This window comes from Poecile atricapillus, chromosome 1 (genome assembly GCF_030490865.1).
Source record: "Poecile atricapillus isolate bPoeAtr1 chromosome 1, bPoeAtr1.hap1, whole genome shotgun sequence".
NCBI lineage: Eukaryota > Metazoa > Chordata > Aves > Passeriformes > Paridae > Poecile > Poecile atricapillus.
Genome location: NC_081249.1, coordinates 53684173 through 53696313, shown reverse-complemented (window position 1 = coordinate 53696313; position 12141 = coordinate 53684173). Strand labels below are relative to the sequence as shown.

At 35.6% G+C, this 12141-nt stretch overlaps 1 protein-coding gene across 5 annotated transcripts in view; it reads right to left on the bottom strand.

Annotated features, from left to right (window-relative positions):
* PCDH9 (protocadherin 9) overlaps nucleotides 1-12141 on the bottom strand; it is a 664361-nt gene that overhangs the window by 234101 nt on the left and 418119 nt on the right. The window lies entirely within an intron of this gene.

The following is a 12141-nucleotide window of genomic DNA, read 5'->3' as shown; positions in this document are numbered from 1 at the left end:
TAAATAGTTATCTACAAGTATATTTAACTGATAGCAGTCATGTACCTTAAATGGATAATTAGGATTGATAATATATGTGCTAATTCACAGTAGTCAGCAAAGAACCAAAAAATGCAATGACAGAATAAATAATTATCAATTTTGTAGGAGAAATAAAAATAAAACAGCACAGAGTTTGTACAAAAAAATCACAGGGATTGAGAGGCAGAATTACACATTTTACTGAACTTTTTAACAAAAAAACCTGCAGCCATCTCAAAAAGGAAAAAAAAAACAAACCAAAACAAAAACCATTCAGTGTAATCTTAGATTAGTTAACTGTTATTGATTTTGAACCTATCTCATCTGGAGAAATAATCTGACTTTTGAATTCTGGCCACAGAATGATACAGTGATTCCCCAAGAGTTCCAGAGCTGATAACACCGCTGCAAATTGTTTAGCAACCATGACTGTTGATTCATGAAAGGAATATTACAGGTCTTCATGGATCAAAATACTGCATCTATGAAGGATTCTAAACAACTAACTTAAGAGTATCTCAAGAGAGTGGTCAAATTAAGCATATCTTCCCACCAAAAACAGATTTCAGCAGCTTCAATAGTCTGGTGTGCTAGATTAATTTAGAATAACGTAGAGATTCACAAAGTTTGCCTTAAGCTAATAGTAACTTAGTTAATCATAACTGTTAATAGTAACTGTTTAGTTTTGTGGTTATTTCTTTTCAATATTAGTCACCTGAAATTTATGGGGTATATCTAAGCTAATGACTCAAGATTTCTGCAGAAAAGAAAGAAATATTAGGAAAATACTACAAGTATTTTCACTTTATTAAAATTCTTAAAAAGTATTAACACTTTTTAAAATAGTTAACATCAGGTGTCCTGTATTCATCCTCAAACAACATCAGGCCCCAACTTTCCTTTTTTCCCTCTCTCTTTTATAATTTTCTTTTAGTGAGAAAAACCTCAAGTACTAACTGTATGTTTGCTTATTAAAGACTACTTGTTAATGGTAATTGCTACCATTTTTTATGGTGATCAATATAATCTACCAGGTTCCTTTTTATTAATCTCCCTTGGCTGAATATAGTTGATTAAGTCAACTTTAGATTACTGTGTTATTCAGTATAGAAATAAATGTAATACTATTTGCTCTTGGCTGTGATTTTATAATTAGTATTTTGCTTTTAAGTTCCTTTTCTAGCTTTAGGATTAGAATCCAGCTGTAGAAAACCAAATAGATCGTCTGAGTCATAGGATGTATTCATTACATCAAGAGAGAACCTAACTCTATACATGTCAGCAAGAAAAACTTTAGCTCACACTTTGTTACTTTTTCTTACAACTATTTTGGTCTGGAAGTACCATCCTGAACAATTTTTAATTGCTATTCTATTCTTCCCCTTCAATATGAGCACAATAGAAATGTAGCTAACTACACAAAATCATCTCTTTCTGCAACTACTTTCAGAAAGATAAATTTGGAGATCTGTTTTTCCAAACTAAGAATTTTCATCACTAGTAAAGTCAGCAAGTGGCAAACTGTGGTGATGCATCCCCCTACCCCTACCCCCACCCTCTCTCCAGGGCACACAATGATCTGAGGAAAGGAGATTGCTTTCATTGGTTTTAAACCTAAAAGATTCTATAAGAAGACATGAATGAATAAGAATATTAAGCCCTAAAATAGGGGAGGAGATGACAAATTAAGTTTTAGGATCTGCAAAATAATAAAACCCTTATAACTAATTAATCACCTTAATAAACAGTAGAATTCATAATTACAAAAATTACCTGTTTTGTGTGTTATATAATAAAAGTACTTACCTTGAGTAACAAAAATTCCTCATACTAGCCAAAATCTGCTTTGACTCTATACTGACAGTGACAGGGACCAGTTAGCCAGTAAAATGACACAGGCCTAACACTTATACTGGCAACTTCTTAGCTGATAGTACTATTAATTTTTAAATCCATACTTTAAATTATGAGAGAAAAATATATTGTCTTGCCCTTCTGAGCCACTGTAGCAGGGTGATTTGCTTTGGAATGTGGTCAACTCAAAATATGTCCTATTTTGCAAGCTATCAGTAGTGGGCTGAGAGGTGCCGTCATGTGCTGATTTTGGCACTGGATTATGCTAAAAGTAGTCTGGCTCACCAACTCCAAATTAAATCCTGATAGTGAGGTTAAGATTTGACAGATAAGCTGCTCAGGAGACTTGGAGACATAAGACTGGCAGTCAATCACTATATACTGTAGAAATCCAGTCCACTTCCACACAGTTGGGTTCCTCTCACATATTCATTCTTTGAGTGTATGAAGTTTTCCCCCTTGAAGTGGGGAAGCCCCTTCAAGGATACTCTTCGAGGCTGAGTGAAAGAGATCTGCCCATGAGCATTGGTGAGTTATACCAATCTCAGCTTAATAATGGTTTCTTTTTTGCTAGCTTTATGTAATAGCTTTGATATAGTGCACTGTACCTATACTTTACTCTGATAGTAGCTTTGGCTTTTACATGCTGTAGTAAATAAATCTGAATGAGGTCTTTTGTCTAATCATTTGTCATCTAAATAATTAATATTTACATAAATTTATCTGATTTGCCATCATTAATCCTCTGAGACAAAGTTACTTAAACCATTGACAAAGTCTGGGGTTAGGACTGGGTCCAGTGACATGTAAGTTCTTCTCCGGGAAGTTTAGAAAGCAAGGAGGGCCTTTCTGCACCCTGTGACTCAACAGTGGGGCTTATCTAATAAACTTTTTCTGATGTTCCTATTCTTACCCACAACAGCCACTGACTAAAAAATCCAGAAATCATTATAAAGGGTTATAAAAATTGAAGGGTTGTGTAAATAGTGATCCAGCTCAAGAGATGATTGATGGATAACATGCAGTCCATAAAGAAACTTTAGATTATGTTGTGCCATCAAAACAATGAGGGGAACAAGCCTTCTGCTAAAACAGACTCAAAGCAAATGTTTAAGCTTAGGCATATCAGTAATTGAGAAGAAAGTCTGTCTTCAGTGTACTGAGAGCTTACAAGTTTTAAATAATGTGATATGTGGCCACTGCCTGGTCCAGAAAGCTCCTGCCTGGCTGCAGGAGTCCAGCCTGGAATCTCCACACTAGGAGCGCTGCTGCAAGTACTGAGACTGAGCATGTAATGCAGACACACACACACACAGACACTGGTTTGGCCTCAGCTGTGGCTACACAGACAGCCCCAGACAAGGCTCTGGCCCCTCAACCCCTCCATTCAGGACTCATACCAGGCACAGGCACACAGGGACACATCCCCTCCTCTTGGGCTGTCAGAGGCAGAAAGTCACAAGTGCTGCACACACACGCCGTGCTCTCCAGGTTCACAAACACCTTTACAGCCCTCCCTAACGCCAGGACAGCCCCTCTGCCTGCCCAGATCCCAGCCCCCCTGACCATCCCCACAGGTACCCTGTTCACCGGCTGGTCTCACTGGGTGCTTGCTGCCCACATGCAGCACTCACACACTTGTCCCACTGGCAGGCCACACTCATGGGTCCCCCCCAAATACCAGCACTGTGCCCCTGCCTGTCAAATACCCCCACCCAACCTGGGGTCTCCTGCTCCTGGCTGGTCCAGTTTGGAGTTTGCCCATGACTCTGCACCAACACACCATGCACAGCTGCCTTGGGCAAGGTACACAGACTCTCCCCCAGAAGCATGTATCACAGGATGTGACACATGGTCCAGATCCAGCACCGAGCCCCCCACTGACCGTTCACTGACTGTGAATTTCTTGCACGATAGTAAAGACAGGGACTCTTCTTTCAGAAGAAAATCCAACATGTTTTAGACTATGCTTGTGTTTATCTACTCCCTTGTGTAACAAAATCCAGTTTTGAATTCTTTTTCCCTAAAGACAGAATCAAGTTATTTTGAGTAATGAGGTTTATAGTTGGTACAACAATAGGACTAACGATAACAAGTAATTACAATTTTAATTATGCTACAACATACGTGGGATTATATACAGCATGAGGTAATGTTATGGTTCAGGTCCCAAAGCTTGGCCAAAATTCACATCTAAAATACATGACATATTCAATCATGAACAAGCATTTGGTGGGGGGGGGATAAGGGTCTTCTTCAGGTCCTGAAAAAAATTATTCTTATTTTTATTCAGAAAATATCACCTCATGGTTATGTGAAACCCTAAACTGCGAAGAGAAGTCAGTCAAAGCAATACAATTTTACCTGTGTCAAAGTAATTTCAATATATAATTCAGAACAATTTGACTCAAAGGGGTTTTTGAACCCAGGCTGAGTTTAAAATTCAGGAAAACAATCAGGAATCATTCTCCTTTAATCACCTACTGCAGCAGATTCTATGAAGCTCATCTAGGTGAAGCATGACTTAACACCCACAAGAGAAACACCATCTCAGATGGTGATAATGGATAGCAAGCTCCTGTGCTGAAAATAGGACATTTCAAGCATAATAGCCACACATTTTTTCCTGTTTTTGGACCAGGTGGTCAGCCAGCCAACACTTTTTTAACATAGTAACAACCAAATTATATAAAATCAAAGACACATGGAACTGGTCCGGCTCATTTTTTCTTGCTACAACAAAGTCAAATAGGTGCCTAGTAATTTCTAACAACTGTAATTTGTGAAATTAGGAATATAAATAATAGCTGTGGTGCTTGGAAATGCCAATAAAAGCAGCAACACAAACTCTGCTGTAAAGATGAGGAATGAATGACAGAGGATCGGAACATTCTAATCTTACTGATCAAGTGAACAAAGTAGAACTTGTGTTTGACATAGCATATTGCATTTTTCTTCATTACAATACTTTGTTTGGAGATACTGAAAACACTTTAAAATATATTTGTGTTGCAGCTTGTCATTTTTCCTTTCACATACTCTCCTGTTCTATTTTTCTCATTGCTTCTTAATATGAGGAATTCAATTGTGCCCAATGACAGAGCAGGTAATCATGGGCACATGATTACATGAAACACTGGAGGTTCTGAACATCGAGAAACTTTTTTTTTACTGGGAGGTAACTGAGCACTGGCACAAGTGGTGTAGATACGCCATGTAGTCTCCCTCCTTAGGGAAATTCAAAAGCCATCTGGACACAGCTCTGGACAAGCCGCTGTAATTATCCCTGCTTGATCAGGGGGTTGACTAGACATCCTCCAGAGGCCCTGTCCAACCCCACTGTGATTCAGTGATTCTGTCAACTCTAACTGAAAATAAAAGAAAATCTGGAAGTATTAGAAGCAATTTCATATTTCCCCTGAAAACATAATTTTGTACTGAAGTACTTAATTTTTGACAATCTTAGCTGTATAAAATGTACTCTGATATGACAATTTCTAATTTCAATCCACAAAAATCTATGGCTTTGGAAAAGTTGCATAGAGCATATATCTACAGTACTGAAGTCCTTACTTAACCAAATAAATTGGTAGGAACTGTACCTCAGCACAGATTTCTAGAAAAGGTACTCCAATATTAGTGAGCTTAAGGCACTACTTATGAGCCTAAGCCTTTTTGCTGCTGCCCTATTCTCCCAGACACACTCATACATGGGTAGAAAGTGGGCTGCAAATAATGTAAAGTATTTTGTTGACCTGAGTACTAAAAGCCTGAAGTACAGGAAAAATCATGCCATGTGATACTGAGTGTTTGAAATGTCCTGTGGCAGAAGAGTTATGAGCTGTGTTGGAAACAGAACTTTAATGTAGGAATTATAAGCACTAGGTTTCAAAATTGTTCTATTTATTCCATTGTACATTAGTTTCTAAAATGCATTTTATTTCCAATTATGTACTTGAATCATACAGCAAGTTACAGAAATCAGCATTAAGAGGAGATTTTGCTTCTTTTTCATTCCAAAAACTAAACCTTCAAGCTTTGTACAACTATTGTATTGTTTTTGCTAATCAGGGATCCCAGAAATAATTATACTATTGTTCCATTGCTGAATGTCTCACAGGGACAAATTTGGCTACAGATCCTATCCATTGTTATAAACCAAGCTGTAATTAAAAAAACATTTCTACACTGGGTAGTTGGAAATAGAACTTGCTGAATTTTAACCAGCCAAGTCTCATTTTGAGTTTACAAATTAGGTACTTTAAACTTCTTCACTCAATACAGTTGTGAATTAAAAGCCTTGATTTCTCTCCTTGATTTTCCAGACAGGAAGAAGCCACTGAAACATCCAGTTCACAGCAAGTCAAATTAAACTTTACAGAATGGGATTTAGGTCTGTATATCAGAATATGTACTCAAGCATGACATTTTTTTAATTGCCATTGAAATATTTTATTTCAGACATGGAGATTTTACATCAACAAAAACTTTTCCCTCCTTTTCTGAACTATTATGGTATTCTTTGTGTTAAGATGACAAAGAAAGATTATGAAGGAAAAACAACTTCAAAGAAAAAGAAAACATTCTGGGAATATTCTCCTTATGGAAAGATTGTTGATATGAAGGCTTAAAAGGGAAACTTGAAAAAAACAATTGACCTTTATTATGGAAAATAAACAGAATAATCTCTATATGACATAGCTTACTGAAACTTCATTCATGAATAAAGAAGTCAAAGGAGAATCATATTAAAATAAAATTAAGTGTAAACAATACTTTAAAAAGCCCATGGACTATTGATGATTAAATGATGATTATGGAGAAGATATTGTTTGTTCACAAGTTTATGAAGATGTTGTAAAGACACAAGAAAAATCTATGCTTAATTTGAAACGTCTTTGTGGAAGTTGTCTGTTCCATAAACTTTGTTCCTTCCAGGATCAAAACAAAGATTCCTAGTTCATGTACTATGACATGGATTTGAATTTATTTTTTTTATGATATCGAGCCTGTAAAGGCCAAGTCACAAAAGCAGATTAGTAACAGTTTCAACAAAACATATCTATGTTTGTATTTGCTCCACAGAAAGAACTGGCAAGGTCTTTGAATTAACATATGGTTGCTGTATTACTTTGTTTTATAAATAAACAATGATTTGTTGTGTTTTGCAGTTCTGATTGACTTAGTGAAAGGCCTCTAAAATATACAGTCTACATTCTCTTCCAGTTTGGAAAGATAAATCAAGGACTGTTGTAGTGTATCTCATAAGAAGGCCACAAAGGCACCTCAAACAGGACTTTGTATAATTCAGCTCACTGATACACCCCTTGTTCTTTCATGTTTCACTGAAATTTGTATAAAAAAAATGTAAATCTGAGATAAAATCAATCTAATTTCTTACTAAAAGCCACTCTTGGTTTTCCCTGATAAACTTGGCTCAAGTCTGTGTTATGTACAAATCATGCAGCAGATCCCTGCAATTTGCTAGGAGAACTAGGGTTTTTTCTTGGCTGCCTCTAAACTAAACTTCCTTGTGCAGTCCCCATGGTAGTCCTTATTCAAGGATCCTGCTTGCCTCACAGGCTAATCCATTCTCCATGCTCATCTTGAAATCTTAGCCACAGAACCAAGATAATGGAGATAGATAGGGTTTTGGCCAATCTTTCAAGCTAAACTAAGAATGAAAAAAAAGAAAAAGCAATTGATACAGTGTCTTCATGCTACTTCTTCATACCATGCTACCCATATAAATAGCCAGAGTGCCTCAGTATATACTTCTTTTTCCCCTTAAGATAACAATGTTGGTATTGATTTCAGAATGTAAATTATTGCTATACCAGATGATATAGACACCAGATTTCTTCTGCTCAATTTCTCAGTACTAAAATTTCATAGAAATCTGTAAATTACACTGTAATGTATTAAGAGGAAACATAAATATAATTGCCTATTATATTTGTCTTGCTACTACGGCTGCAAAGAACTGGCCTTTTCATAAAGGTGAAAAAAATTATTAATTACAGACTGACGCATGACTGGGTTGGAAATGACAGCATGATGGTCCTAAGCACATTTAAACATAGAGAACAAAGAGCCTGTCTGGCTGCAGAGTTGTGTTAGTTTTTCAGAGACAGTGAATGAAAAAAACCTGCAGTCAAATCCTGTAGTTTCCATTATCTTTGGAGGCAATATCACATTCTTCCCATATATATGTAGTAATGTGACTTCATTTTATTTCATGAAACTATAGTTTTTATTTCATAAATTATTTCTGGTTTGTTTTTGTTTGTTTTGCTTTGTTTTTAATTGGACATTCAAAACACTGACAAACTTTTAACTAAAGATACTAAACATAGGACTATCATACTTCCTAATATCCATCTAAAAGCCAAATAGTGCTTTTCTTAGTAAGCATTGCTACCTACCTAAAATCATCTTGACTGCAATGTAAATTTGACATAACAGGAAAGCTAAGTGTTATAGTTTAATGTAGTCTAAATCAGTGCATTATTCAACCGTGTTCATCTTTGGAGACTGGTAAAACACTAATAAACTTTGAACATTTTAAATATTAGTCCCCATCCTCCTGAATTGTCTGAGGCTCAGAAAATCAGTTCTAAGCCTAAAATTAGGAAAATTAATATCTCAGATGCATGCAGGAAAGGAAAATGGAAAGAAAAGATGGAAACTTCTGCAATACAACATAAAAGAAAATAGCCATATGTGTTGCCAGCAGAAAACTAAGCTCATGTTCAGAAATATTATTCACCCAAATGGCTAGATGTTAGTAAAACATGAAAACTTGACATATTTTTTGTATATTTCTTACCAGGAAATCTGGGGAAAAAAAGCCTGAGAAAGGACTTATTAAAAGCAGAACACATTTGTATACACCGATTAAAAATTAAAAATTAATGGATAAGAAAGGCAGCTCTAATGAACATTCATGCCATCCTAATAGATATATAATTGTAAAATAACAGTAGCATGTCTTTTTGGAACTCCTGTACTCAATCATTGACTATAGATGACAAGGTAAACTTAGGGCATGTATTAGAAGATGTAACACAGATTAATTTCTTTGACAACTCTGTTGTTATAACCCTTGACATTAGAGAGATGTGAAGTTCAGAGATTTCAAATTTAAATGCCCCAAATTAACCTACCTAGATTTTGCACTATGTTCATAACTATTTAGCCACATGACTTCAGAAATTCAATACATAAATTTTTAGCTGTGTTTAAGGAAAGTATTTAAGATGCAAGACCCCAAAGAAATAGATCTCACTGACAAAAAGATACTAGACTGACTTACATATAAAAAATTTAGTTGCAATAGAATTGCATTTTATGTGATCTTTGTAATTTGAAGACTTCCGAGATCTTCAATTTATTTATTTAGTTTGATTTTGGTGATGAGGTACTCCTAGCATGACAGATAATGCGCATTACAAGTGCACTCAATTTCAGAAGCATTTCAGAAGCACTGTACCAATTACAACAATAACCAGCGTAACTTCTCTACACTCTGAGAAGTTTTACATTAGTAAAAACGTGTTGATCAATAATGCATATGAAGTACTAAATGTAGAAACAGCTGTTGCTGAGATTTAACAAGTTAAATTATAATAATGTATTTACCCTGATTTACATTCTATAAAACTCATCCAGCTTCTGTAATGTGAACAGGGTAATACAGCTTCAGGGGACTTACTTTTACCAATGAATCCTATTTTTAAATGTGAGACAGAACAATTGAGAACATTTCCTGTCTCAGGACTGCATATTATCTGGAGGCTGCTTATAAAAGTAACCCTATTATTTTTATATATGAAAAAATTGACTATGTATAATGTATAATGTTAACATAAATTATGTTCATAGTATTTAATGAGTTACAGAAGTGTTCCATCAGCTAGGGCTTATTAATTACATTGAGTAAACTGATACATGTAGTATGATGTCAACAATCATTACTGACACTGCATCTTACTGCTGAAGCCTAAAATTACTGCTTTACAGAAGTACTGTGTATTTAAGGTTTCATAGCTGTCAGTAACTACAGCAGATATGCAGAGTTCTGCAGTGCCAGGAAGCAAGAAACTTTACAGTGATCTTCAGGAAAAAGACAGATGTCATAAAAACCCGTTTAGTATTCTGTTCCGTTAGCATTCTTTAGTACCACACGTAACCTTGGAAGTCAAGCAGGCCATGGATCTTGTGTGAAGGTAGCAATGTTTTGTCTGGGGTGATGCAGCCCTTGCTCTATATTAGAATTGATCTTGTGATTTGAATGCTTTCATTTTAATAATGAATATAAAAGGAAGAAAAACATACTTCAGAATCCTCAGATTTAACAACAAATTACCAGTGTCCACTAGGAAGTTTGTACCAAAGGGCTTTTATGGTAGTGACTGTCCTAAACTAAAAAAAAAAGGGGAGGAGAGGAAGGTGGGGAGAAAATCTGAAGGCCTTTGAATGATTACGCTCTAAACTAACCAGTGTTCATAGTGACACCATGATGGGAATCTTCACTGTTATTCATGTGAGTTTGAGGAAATTCAATTAAGAAGATTATATGGATCCTCAATAAAACAAGGATTAACAAATGCAGAAAAAAACCAGAATTCTCATAAAGACTCTAAGGATATCTTGTATTAGTATGGGGACAGGAGGAGGGAAAGGAAGGAGGCTCTCGATGTAGGGATGTTGTTGGAGAATAGTAAATTAGGACATTTCTTCCTGAACTAGTAGTGGCGTGTACGGGTATGTGTCACTGTCAACTCACTGGGTTACAATTAACTCTGAGTCAGCAGTCATGTCTTCTACAAGCACAGAAAGCAGAAACAGCAGCAGCACTGCTCTTTGTGGACAAGAACGTTTGCATGCTATGATTCTAGAAAGCAGCTGTACATTTATTAACACAAGGAACACTAGAGCTGTCACATTAGATAAATGGATCCACACTGGAAAAACTGAGAGTGGACATGATTGTCAAGGATAATATGGTTAAGCTAGTGCATCCTGGGAGAGATGCAATTTCTAGCATATTTTAATTTTGAAACTAATATTATTATCCCAATTGATTGCACACACTATAAGCTAATTAAAACACCTGTTAATGTAACTGCATCTCTAAAAGAAAAATAACTAGACAATAATGTATCTTCATCATAAAAACATATCTTTCCTTATTTGGGACAGGATGTCCTTAAGAACTGCTTTCCTAAGAACAGTTTTCTGAATTTATTTGGTTTGGTTTTTTGGGATTTTTTTGTTGTTGTTGTTGCTTCTTTTTTTTTTATTTGAACTCCTAAAGCTTTGGGGTTTTCATTTTGCATATGCAAACATGTGATACAGAAAATGAAAATTAAAATAAATCCCCAGCTTTTCACTTAGGATTCTCCAGGGAATAATGCATATTAAAAATACTGACTACAAACTTCTCTTCCAGCACACATAACACACAAGTATATGTGCCTTGCAATATTTTATGATGCCAAAGCTTGAAAAACTAAATCCGCAGAGAATGCTAGTATTTTCTGTGGCTGAATGTTTTTTGGGATTTTTTTGTGTTGCTTTGATAATGGGTCTTTCATTCCTGTGCCATGTTAACTGCTGGAGCAAGTCTCTGCTGCATGAAATTATAATCCCAAATAAAAAACCAAACCAAGAATCAGCCTATGAAGATGCTTCCACACAAAGGTTTCTATTAAACAAAAAAAGGTACCATCATCTTAGCCAGAAAGAGAGCTAAAACTTCATTAACAAATGGGATGAAAAAGGAAAGAAGAAAAAAATGACTTCTTGCATGGAAATCAGCTATGTGACAGAGGTATTGCTGTACTATCAAAACAGCAGATACCTCTCAATGGTATCTTACTGTGAGAAGAAACAGTTAGGATGTATTTTCTGCTGGCCTCAAGCAGAAGTCAAATGAAACCTGAGAAGAATCATTATTATTATTAGACTCCATCCAATTTTTAGTATTTTCCACAAATTATATCTGGCATGCTCTTGACACATTAAAAGTTAAAGGGAAATAAAAAGGGAAAACAAGAACTCTGACTATCATTTAGATAGTTTCAGGTAATGCTGCCAATGCCATGTTCCCCTTACAATAAGCAGAAAATGTTTGATAGTCCACATTATATTCTGTATAATAACCTACTTTGTGCTGCTTGAAATCAATGTTAGTAATGTAAAATCAGCTGATGAACTTCTTTCAGCAACCTGAAAGAATAACTTTGCAGAAGTCTCTGAAGT